This window comes from Periplaneta americana, chromosome 9 (assembly GCF_040183065.1).
Source record: "Periplaneta americana isolate PAMFEO1 chromosome 9, P.americana_PAMFEO1_priV1, whole genome shotgun sequence".
Classification (NCBI taxonomy): domain Eukaryota; kingdom Metazoa; phylum Arthropoda; class Insecta; order Blattodea; family Blattidae; genus Periplaneta; species Periplaneta americana.
Window position 1 is genome coordinate 159,366,644 of NC_091125.1, and position 13,307 is coordinate 159,379,950.

The following is a 13,307-nucleotide window of genomic DNA, read 5'->3' on the forward strand; positions in this document are numbered from 1 at the left end:
ACATTCTTCACCTTTTTCAACAAGCAATCTCAACTAAAAGAAGAGGCTTTGACTGGACTTGTTCTTGATATATCAGGTTACGTCCAGATAGAGCTATGTTATGGAACTTTTTGCTTCGTAATATGTTGTGAAAAGCCACATAAGTCTGTTACACCAATCTTAGAAAGCATGATGATAGAGATATTCCGATAGTCAATATAATGTAATATAATCTAATAATATTTTATTTAGAGTTCAGTCTAAGTGACATATCACAGTTTTAAATCAATTACACTTACAAAATGTAAATGATCATTGTATATTATAAAATTGAAATGCAAACGTTTTCGCCCTTTGGCATCATCAGGAATTTGACTCACAATATCTTATACAATTTTTCATATCTTTGCTGTGAAATGCGTACCAGATAATTTAAATTTACAATATTGTCTATATTAATAAACAACTATTTACATGGTTAACTCTATGATAAATAACAATCTGAATTAATTGATGAACTAGTGGACTTACTCGTGTTATATTTAACACGAGTAAGTCCACTAGTTCATCAATTAATTATATTCAAGTGTTAACAGTGGTGTACGCAAGATTCAAAATGGAACAATCTGAAATTTAAATGAGTACAGGTATTAAAATTATATATGATAAAATTGTGACTAAAATGTTGTATTGATCTTATATTTCAAATTATAAAATTGTGATCATTAAAACAACATGATGAAAAACCATATGGTTCCTCTTGGCTTATTATGAAGTTTTAATGATCACAATTTTATAATTTGAAATATAAGAACAATACAATATTTTAGTCACAATTTTATCATATATAATTTTAATACCTGTACTCATTTAAATTTCAGATTGTTATTTATCATAGAGTTAACCATGTAAATAGTTGTTTATTAATATATACAACATTGTAAATTTCAAGTATCTGGTACGCACTCCACAGCAAAGATATGAAAAATTGTATAAGATATTGTGAGTCAAATGCCTGATGATGCCCAAGGGCGAAAACGTTTGCATTTCAATTTTATAATATGCAATGATCATTTACATTTGTAAGTGTTATTGATTTTAAACTGTGATATGTCAATTAGACTGAACTCTAAATAAAATATTATTAGATTATATTACTGTTACATCAAGTTCTGTAACAATTTTCATGTTACATAACATTTGTTGTGTTCTGTGGCCAAGTTATGCTTCTTGCTGAGAGAATGCTAACACTAATTTATGCATAATATGTATTTCTCATTTGCCAGCACGTGTTAAGAATGAAGTGGTCAAGAGAAATGGTCCTACAACTCGTGGAATTATTACATTCAAATCCATTATTGTTTTTAAGGCCATCTCAAACTGTAAAAGAAGTGAACAGAAAAATATATAAACTTAAGGACCAGTTCTTTCGCGAAAAAACAACCGGAAAGGACAAGACTTCTATAAATGGAGCTGAGTCGAGTAAAATATAAAATGGTTTACAAATGATCATTTAAAGTTGCTTGCTTTTCCCTTTGATCCAAGAGGTATTACAGACTATGGAGATATTAGGAAACAAGCATAATACTACGCAATTATTTCCTAAATTATCAAAATCACACTCTATATTCAAGGCACTGTGGTCTGCCACAGTACACTACTAGTAGGTACCATGTTCTGTCATGAAGAAGACAGCACGCTCATTTGTACCGATAATTTCTTTTGTCTTCAACTGATGTAATTTCTGTGTGTATATATATATATATATATATATATATATATATATATATATATACACCATCTGTATTTCTAACTATATGGATTTGAGGGAGGTGGGATATGATGATAGAGACTGGATTAATCTTGCACAGATAGGGACCGATGGCATGCTTATGTGAGGGCGGCAATGAACCTGTGGGTTCTTTAAAAGCCATTTGTAAGTAAGTACCGTTATTTTCAATTATAGTACAGAGGGAATTAACATTCCCATAAGAGATCCATGTATAAGAAATTGAAAGTGGAATTTAATGCAGTTGGCCATGTGCAATAAATTAGTAGGCCTTGTACGAAAGAAGACTATTTAATTACTGATTATTGCCAATTAAAATTGTTTGATGGCATTAATCTTGAAACAATGGATTATTATATTACAGAAGAAAATACTTTATTTATTGAACTGTATGGAAACAATTTTTTGAGAAAGGTAAGAGACCTATTTGCTGGACTCTTTTCTGGTAGATAAGTTCTATCCCACAATACAAACAGACTTGTGTAAACTTAATATGACTGAAATTGTTGTTTATTTGTGTCCTTGTGAAAAAAGTAACCTAATAACAAAAAAGTCTTCAAAATGAAATACACAACTGAAATTATGATAATAGTAACGCCATGATATAATTATTTTGAATCACCTAACCTAAAACTGATAATTAATTATATTGTCAAAGGATCATGTATGACAAGTTGGCAATAATCAGTAGATAGTCTTCTTTTTTTACAAAGCCTACTAATTTATTACACATGGCCAACTACATGAAATTCCATTTTCAATTTTTTTACATGGATTTCTTATGGTAATGTTAATTCTCTATGTTGTACAGTTTGAAATACACAATATGGTATATTCTTCCTGCAATTACATTTAACAGATATTCAAAATCTGGTAAAAGTTTTTAAAACCTTCTGAGTCAGTACCAGTAGATAATTATCTCATGAATTTTAATCCACCACAATTTTTTTCTTTTTTATCTAGAAATAACCAAATTCATACCTTCTTTTCACTCCATTTTTTAAACTCATACATTGCAAATATTGGCCAAGAGCAGCTCCTCATTTGACATTCATACAACTGTAACTCATATTTATATGTGGACGAAAGCAGTTAAATAACATTCTGTTTCAAATGTCTATACAAATTTTAAATTCCTCGCCATTTGTACAGTTTGAATAATGAATAAATAGCCTACGTGATTCGGTTATAAGGATGGCTGCTAAAACCAAAGGGGAGAAAAAAAAATTAACTATGTAGAAATACTATTGTTTTTGTCTGTATATATACAACGAAATTACGTGGCTATAACCAAACAGTACTCCTTGTTATAGGGCAGCTATTCCTTTCCTATGAAGTCCCAGTAATTAGTCAGTGAGATTGTTATGTATAAGAACAGTTATGTAACTTCAGTCTGGACGTAGCCTTAGAAAATATGGATCTACATTAATCTGTCTTCAATGAAGGGCGCAAGAAAAGGAATTATAACAAGACGACAATTTCTATCAACTGAATAGTAGAAAATACGACAACAGGGAGAATAGAAGGTAAATGGTTGAAATAGGTTCATTTTAATTTCTGTTAAAGCCTTACAAATGAAAGGTTGCATCTACATTGATCTTTAGTTAAAATAGATATAAGTACAGTACATCTTAAAAATATATGTGGTCTACATAGGTTATTTTAATGTTTATTACAACCGTATAATGTTTATTACTAGAAAACGAGCAGTTTCTAGTGTTCGATCTACATCAATTTTCAGGTAAAGGTGTGTGGGGGGGGGGGGGGGTTTACAAAGAAGTCTTAAAGAGAAGAATTTCACATAAATCTTGGAGAAAGAATTTCAGAAAGTAGCTATTACCTCAACATTGCAGATGAAGTATTAGAACCTTGACATGTCAAAGGTTGGATCTAAGTATATTAAATTTGTCTTCATGAAGGAAAAAGAGGGAAACAAACTTAGAGAGAAAAGTTTCAGATAGGGTTTTAACACTGCTGTTATTATTAGAAAATTTGACATGTCAAAGGATGGAACTGCATTCACTTCAAGAAAGAATACTGAGCATCACAAAGAAGTCTTGAAGAAAAGAGTTTCAGGTAAGACTTTAACACTTCTAATGTTGTAGGTATTTGACAATGCAGATGAAATAGGCCTATTAGAATTGTAGCATGTCAAAGGTTGATTCAACAATCATCTTTAGAAAAAAAAGTAGGGCAATACAAAGAAACCTTGAAGAAAAGAGTTTTAGGTAAGACTTTAACACTGCTGCTGATGTAGGTTTTTGACAATGCAGCTGAGCTAGGCCTATCAGAATTGTAGCGTATCAAAGTTTGGATCTACAATCATCTTCAGAAAAAGGAAAGTAGGGCAACACAAAGAAATCTTGAAGAGAAGAGTTTCAGGCAAGACTTTAACCTTAATTTACTGAAGTATTAGAATACTTAACAAGTCAAAGGCTGGATCTACATTCTCTTCAGGAAAAAGAGGGGGGAGGACACAAAAATCTTGAAGAGAATATTTTTAGATGAAACTTCAACATTGCTGTTGATGTTAAAATCGTAATATGTGAAAGGTTAGATCTTCACTCATCTTTCCTTTATTTTTAAAAAGAATAATCTTTAAGAGAATAGTTTCAGATAGGACTTCAACATTACTGATGAGTTATTAGAATCGTAGCATTTCAAAAGTTGAATCTACAATCATATTCGAGGGGGAAAAGGATGAGATGCTACATATAAATCTTACAGAGAAAGCTTTAACGCTGTAGATCAAATATTAGAAAACTTAACATGTCAAAGGTTAGACCTACATTCATCTTCAGTATTAAGGAAAGAAAGGGGGGGGGGGGAGGAAACAAATAATTCTTAAATGGAAGAGTTTCAGTTAGAGTTTTAACATTATAGATGAAATGTTGGAGAACATAGCGTTGTCCACACCTGTGGAGTAACGGTTCGATTCCCGGTCGGGGCAAGTTACCTGGTTGGGGTTTTTTCCGGGGTTTTCCCTCAACCCAATACGAGCAAATGCTGGGTAACTTTCCGTGTTCGACCCCAGACTCATTTCACCGGCATTATCAACTTCATCTCATTCAGACGCTAAATAACCTAAGATGTTGATAAAGCGTCGTAAAATAACCTACTAAAATAAGAAAAAAAAAAACATAGCATTATGAGCATTGAGTCTACACCCATCTTCTGATAAAACAAGTTAGTAAGTTTTCCAATTATTAAAACAGAATGTATCAGTAGACCTACTATTAAGAGGATAAGTAAAGAACCGTTTTTGAGTCATAGACAATTAACAATAACCAGTGGCATACGCAGGATTTTGTCAAAGGGGGGGGGGGGAATTATTGAAATTGTTTAGAATTTACATTATCAGTATTTTTAATGTTATGTACTAGTACGAGTACTACTTACTTACTTACTTACAAATGGCTTTTAAGGGACCCGGAGGTTCATTGCCGCCCTCATATAAGCCCGCCATTGGTCCTTATCCTGAGCAAGATGAATCCAGTCTCTATCATCATATCTCACCTCCCTCAAATACATTTTAATATTATCCTCCCATCTACGTCTCGGCCTACCCAAAGGTCTTTTTCCCCTCCAGCCTCCCAACTAACACTCTATATGCATTTCTGGATTCGCCCATACGTGCTACATGCCCTGCCCATCTCAAACGTCTGGATTTGATGTTCCTAATTATGTCAGGTGAATAATACAATGCGTGCAGTTCTGTGTTGTGTAACTTTCTCCATTCTCCTGTAACTTCATCCCTCTTAGCCCCAAATATTTTTCTAAGCACCTTATTCTCAAACACCCTTAATCTCTGTTCCTCTCTCAAAGTGAGAGTCCACGTTTCACAACCATACAGAACAACTGGTAATATAACTGTTTTATAAATTCTATTATACAGTTAAGATTAAAAATAAAATAAAGTCCACCCTAACAATGAAAATTATATAAACACTTTTGTGATGACCTAAAGCATAATTCCTAACAATTTTATTTAAACCTTTAACGTTGACATCTCATTTCTAATTAAATGAATTTGAAGATTAATTCGTATAATTTAAATTACAATATGCTATTTTCATATAGAAACTTTTACTATATAATCACTCAGGTAACTTTTGGATCTGTACGAGTTCAAGAAACATCGTATCCCAGAAAAAAAAAAAAAAAAAAAAATTCTAATAAGGTATCTCGTTAATCAGAATTCCAAGGGACTGAAAACGAGTCTGTTCGATTGAAGCAAGTTCGACCTAACGAGGTTTCGGTAAAAATAGGCCTCTATTATCTAAAACGGTAAAATAAGACTGTTCAGTTGATTTCTGTCACTGAAGGTAGTCATCACTCCAGGGTAGTTTCAAAAACATGGTGCAGCATACCCTATCACTAAAAAAATACTTAGGCCTATACAATATTTATTTCTTGTCTATAAATCATACTAATAAAAATAATCCGTGGCGCTACAGCCCATGAAGGGCCTAGACCGACCAGCCGGTTGCTGGCCTCATGCCCACATGCCGAAGCAGAGGTGGACGATCATTCAACCAGAATGGAGGTATCGTGTGGTTAGCACGATGATCCCCCCAGCCGTTATAGCTGGTATTCGTAACCGGATTTCGCTACCTATCATAGCTTCCCAAGTGCATCACGATGCTGGGGGGGCACTGGTCCCATACACTGGCCGAAATTTCATGAGAAAATTTCTTTCCCCACGAGGACTCGAACCAGCGCGCATTCCGTAACGCGAGTCCTAGGCAGGATGCCTTAGACCACGACGCCATGGCGCGGGACATAAATCATACTACCTACAGCAAATATCCTTCTGATCATTTAAACAATGCAATTCTTATTTCCTGCAGCCAATCACGTTACAGGTCGGCTAAATTTAAACGTGTGCGTCTTGTCATTCGCTGCTGATAACGTTATGCATTTCCTAAGACTGGATAAAATTTAACAATCGTCCGCCATTTTGTCCCTTTCGTTGGCGTTCGCAGAAAGCACTCGAGGACGTTATTTGCCGCTCAATTATTTGCTCAATTACAGTGCGTTTGATTTATTATCATAGGAGCTACGACATGCTAATGTTTAACATTGCGGCAAATAGATTCCTCGTCTGATAGCTCGGCAACGAAAGAACAAAAATGGTGAACGATACTACCTAGCTAGACTTTATACAGCCTTCACTTCCTTAGGCGTAAGCAAAGAGGAGGAGTCACGCCGGAAATAACAGCGACGCGACTATAGTAATATATTATACCTACTAGTCAGACTTCAGATGCATACAAACAATTCCTCTGACACATATCGTCAAGTGATATGTATTGCATGATAACAGATGTAGGCCTACATATCAGCCAGAACCTCAATCAGATGATGAACTATCAGAAGATATTACCACAAAGTAGGCCTATTAAGAAATATTTTAATTTAGAAACGTAAAATAATGGCGCTGATATATCGGTACCAATGCTGCCATACTTTGTTACATTCTTGAAGTAGATTGAGCGCGGTGGTAATTCCTGACAGCAGAAGCATTTATGACTTCAATATAGATGGCCAAAGTTATGTTCCAAGAAAAGATAAAACTACAGCCTGCCAAGACGGCCTCTTTTTTTATTATTTCTTAGAAAGTCCCTATTTAATGGTTTTTAAGGAGCCATATTTAGGCTACATACCAAAATACATAGCTACATGCGAGGCATACCAAAAACTTGAACAAACCAAGCTTAACCTGGTATATTTCTTCGATCTTACGAAAACTCGCTATCTAATGTAGCCTAACTATCTACCAAAAAACGTACAGTCTTAGAAAAAAGTTTTGTCGCACATATACTGTGCGCAGTGCGCATGATCAGAGGACGAGCGTCTGTTCACAAAAGAACTAGTTGAGTAATAAAATTAGTTTTGTTTCGTTGTATGTCTGATCATGCGCATTGCCGCCTTTCTGGAACTTACAAAGTATCTGTGCTACAAAACTTTTTTTTTCTAAGACTGTACATCCAAGGCATACCAAAAGCCTGAACAAACCAAACCTAACCTGTTACTGATCCTCGAGCTTATGAAAATTCGCTTATTCCACAGTTCTACAATTTGCTCAAACAAATTTATCGGATAATACGCCGTATCTTAATAAAAAAAGATTGCGGTTCTTCAATATTCAACAATGGCCCTTCCGAAAATTCCAAAACTGTCCATTGACAACCGTTGCTCAAATCACGCACTTTGGGTCCTGTCTCCTCCATAATCGTTAACCAAAAAAATGATAGTGTATGATCTAACTCCGCGGAATATAATCAGATCTACCTTCTATACGAACATCAAATATCATACATTACGAAAAAACATCGCAACAATAACTTCACAATCTTAGAAACTTAGAAACTTCTGGTCACATTCTACCACGAAACAGGTAAAAAAAAATTACAAAAATCATTTATTATTTATTATTTAGATCGAATTTATAACTTCATTGTGTTAATATTTAAATTACGGTGTTATTTTACCTGATTAACTAATTTTGATGTTATATTCATCATCTAGAATTCAGAAGATGGGAGATATAACATCGAAACTAGTAATTCAGAAGATGATTAATATAATATTGAAAATAATCAGGTAAAATAACACCATAATTTTAATATTAACATGTTCTGGGGAGTAAACGGTCCATAGTTTGGACAACATATTTTATAAACAGACTATCGGGAACGTTGCTTACGTATTACGGTATTATGTTACGTAAGCAGTGATCCGGAAACATGATGGGATCTCCGTAACGAGGAATCGACATGGCGCCTGGACAATTCGGTTTTATATATTAAGGAAGAGGGAACATTACAACACACTATCAGCCTAGACTATCAGCAACAAAGTTCAAACTTACCGGAAACGTCCGAATTTCCTTTCTGACTCCGCCATCTGATGCTGCCGATTTCTATGATGAAATGTCCAAGATGATACCGGGACCACCAATTACAAATGCATCATTCTCATTGTGAACACTGACGTTAGAATTTACATTGGCATAACTCTCAAAGCTCAACGATTTAGAATCAGTCACTACTATAAGTTAAGTACGAAGTAAAAAAATGTTTGCTACAATATAGCACCCACTCACTTATCACCAATATCAGCCATGACATTACTTATGTATCGCCATATTCTAACCTAAATGTCGGTTATTATTCCAGCATCTTCAAAAACGGCAATTTTCTTATGCTTTAATTTCTATAATGCAGATTTAATGAAAAGTAACCACACAGTTTTGTTTTATATTTGTGCACACGATGGTAATGTACGTCAGATGTTGAAAAGAAATCCATTTGACAATTCGAAGCACACGCAATATAAAACTCTTCACACAAATTCATCGACTTATGAAGATGTGATTGATAAAAAGGTGGTTAGCTTTAAAAACATGTTCAAATATAGTTCATTTCACTTTACCTGGAAACCCGTAACTTAAGTACCAGTACGTACTTTATTTTCTCAACAACTTGAGTACCATATCATGTAATGTTACATTACAAATACACATAAAATAAATGTTCTTGGTCTATTATTCCTTTGTAAATATACAACTTACTGCTTTTCATGCATATTAAGTTTATTTATGTAATCACACACATATAAACGAGACTAGAAAAGAAATTCACAGGTACTCTTTCATTTTAAACCAACAAATTCAGTATACAAAGGCCACCATTAATAGTGTACTTAACTAAATCACCACTGGATGGTATCACAGGTACCTATCACTGACGTAAAAGTATTTCTTCTTCTTTTCCTTTCTATCGTTTCTGTTTTGCTAGCATTTTGAATGGGTTTTAGCGAAAGTGATGTTTTAATCTTGGATGTGGGATGCTAATTTCTCTTATTCAATGTTTAACCCCTCCCCCCACCCACTTTTTTGAGTCTCGCCCTTTATTTTCGTTTAACTCATTCCGCTTAGATAACCCTCATTCAATAACTCCGTTACCATCGGCCGAAATTTGAGAAGGGTATTTGAGACCAAAGTTACCAATTGCAAAGACTAGGCCTAAATATATTTTAAAGGAAAGCACCCAGTATGCCTAGTGATTGATTACAAATTTTCTTTTTGCTTACGTCTGGTTTAACAGAACAGGTTTTACATTAATATAAGTATCTCGTACTATCTCGGTATTTTAGAAATAATGAATGAGCTCCACCAGTTTTAACATATTATATGCGGAAGAACTTATTGAAATTTTCAGAGCAGTTAAAGGGTTGCAAAAAGAACGATATGAAGATTTAATGCACGAGATAGAAATTATGACAGCTGAGACAGCAGCTAAAAAAATAGAGAAATAGAAAGCAAAGAGGAAGCTATAGGTATCCTACAAGCAAAACTCAGCTCGAACTCCTCCTGGCGCGCACGTTATATCCCTCTTACCCCCCCCCCCCCTGGAGTAGCTGTGAGAGCATGCTGGGAACAGAAGCATACGTCACGCCCGCTGGTTTCTGCGCACTAAGTTTTCGTTGTTGGATGCCTATACATCTGGATAGAGATAGGACTGTCAGACGACAGGACTCCTAAAAGGACATTAATTACAGATCATCGGGATGAAGATGATTTGGAAACTGTAAATTCTTGAAACTGCAAGCTTCACGCGCAATAGAAGATTACGATGATAATTATCATAGTCTAGTATATACAGTCACGAAGTCAATACGTGGGGAATATGTATCCATAGATAGTTGCTAACCACTAGGATCGCTACTATCGCCTCATCACAGACGACGCGAAATAGTACCCTCAACAACTCAAGCTTCGTGACTGTATATACTGAACTGTGATATGTTGCGAGCTTCATGCACAACATATGATTATGATATGATGCGAGCTTCATGCACAACAGTTGAAGACCATAAATGTTGCGAGCTTCATTCATAATAGACGATGTTGCAAATTTCATGCACAATAGATATTAAGGTACGGTCACACGTCGCTACGTTTGCAGCGCTGCAGTACAAAAAACTGCGCAACTCTCGTACTGCGACGTGTGAACACCGGTGCAACCCGAAAAGTAGCGGCTGCCGAACCTGCTGCCCGCTACTTTTTCATGCTGCGCGCAGTTATTCATAGATTTCAAAAATACGTATGACTCAGTTAAGAGAGAAGTTTTATATGATATTCTTATTGAATTTGGTATTTCCAAGAAACTTGTTCGATTAATAATTAAAATCTGTCTCAGTGAAACGTACAGCAGAGTCCATATAGATCAGTTTCTGTCAGATGCGTTTCCAATTCACAGAGGGCTAAAGCAAGGTGATGCACTATCACCTTTACTTTTTAACTTTGCTCTAGAATATGCCATTAGGAAAGTCCAGAACAACAGAGATAGTTTGAAATTGAACGGGTTACATCAGCTGCTTGTTTATGCGGAAGATATGAATATGTTAGGAGAAAATTCACAAACGATTGGGGAAAAAACAGGAATTTTACTTGAAGCAAGTAAAGAGATAGGTTTGGAAGTAAATCTCGAAAAGACAAAGTATATGATTATGTCTCGTGACCAGAACATAGTACGAAATGAGAATATAAAAATTGGAAATTTATTCTTTGAAGAGGTGGACAAATTCAAATATCTTGGAGCAACAGTAACAAATATAAATGACACTCGAGAGGAAATTAAACGCACAATAATATGGTAAATGCCTGTTATTCGGTTGAAAAGCTTTTGTCATCAAGTCTGCTCTCAAAAAACCTGAAAGTTAGAATTTATAACACAGTTATATTACCAGTTGTTCAGTATGGTTGTGAAACTGTGACTCTCATTTTGAGAGAGGAACAGAGTTTAAGGGTGTTTGAGAATAAGATGCTTAGGAAAATATCTGGGGCTAAGAAAGCTGAAGTTACAGGAGAATTGAGAAAGTTACACAATGCAGAACTGCACGCATTGTATTTCTCATCTGACATAATTAGGAACATTAAATCCAGACGTTTGAGATGGGCAGGACATGTAGCACGTATGAACGAATCCAGAAATGTATATAGTGTGTTAGTTGGGAGGCCAGAGGGAAAAAGACCTTTGGGGAGGCCGAGACGTAGATGGGAGGATAATATTAAAATGGATTTGACCAAACTGTTATATAATGAACTACATTCAACCCCTTATTTAGGTAGTGCTACGCCTATGAACCTGAAAAAAAATTTGTGCCTGCACCAACTATACAGATCTTAGATATTTACTAGTGAAGCGGTAAAAATAAGTAGCATGTAACAACAATTTAACAAATGCTACTGTCTAAAGCAGGTATCTAGAAAATAGGAAAATATGGAAAATTTTATTTTCAGCTCTTCCCCCCCCCCCCCCCAGATTTTGCCGCCACTACGAATTTGCCGCCCTGGGCCCGAGCCTATGTGGTCCATGCGTAAATATTTAATATATACTTGATTACAACGACCATGAACTATTTAGATACTGTCCTGTGCATGAATTTCATCAATAACTATAAATATCATGTTGTAGTTCAGTGTCTTTTATTCTTACATTTTGCTAATGACAAAATGTCTTCATAGTTTTAAATTAACATGTGCAATTAAATAGGTTATCCGATCATCTATACAATGATTAATCCACCAGAGGAGCAGCCGCAGGTTTTCATCTCAGGAAGGCAAAGGACTTCTTTGATACCCATGGTGTTAATTTTTAAGAGCAACATTCCACGCTGATTATCTCTCCCCCAATCCTACAATATAACAAAACCAACACATGAAAAATATTTACAATAGTGAATACAATGTGTTTAAAAATATCTACCTAATATGTAAATAAAAATCTGACTTTTCAGCAGGGGAATTTTTGAGTCAAAATTAAAAGAAAACAGTTTGCCTTCTAGAATAGCAAAATAGTGTACAGTAGTGGCAAAAAAACCGGACCGACCTTGCAGCTGATTTCAGAGTCTTATTCACTCCAAAGCATGATAGACTGGTAACTAAGACTTTCGTGGTTCGAATCCTGCCTGGCAAGGAAACTTTTTTTTGTTCCTTATTCAAATTTATTCCCAATACTTTTCGACTACAGCAATATTTTACCAAAACATGAATTTTACCAGCTTATTTTCTAATGGCCTTCGAAATGGGCTACGTAAGCAGTCGAAACTACAACAATTTCAATAGATTACTCGCTATCTTGTGAATGCGGGCGTGGCATGCGCAGTGGCTCATTTCGGGGACTTTGATTATTCCGTTGGTCCGGTTTTTTTTTTTTTTGCCACTACTGTACATATATCACCTAACACTATTTGAAACAGAATTTATGGTCACTCCTACTCACAAATAACAATAATGCGTTAACACTTACCTGAAAATGTTGTTCTTCGGGCATTTTCCACTTACCTCTTGTTCTTCAGACATCTTCCTCTCATATGGTTTCTTCAGACAACAACTTAAACTTATAAGAATTACTAGCTGAAAGCACCTGGCGTTGCCTAGGTTTTCCTTTCTGCTTCTATTTTTAATTAAACTGGTTACCCAAATTTTCGGAAATCTAACTATACACAACCAAAACGAATTGTCTTTACT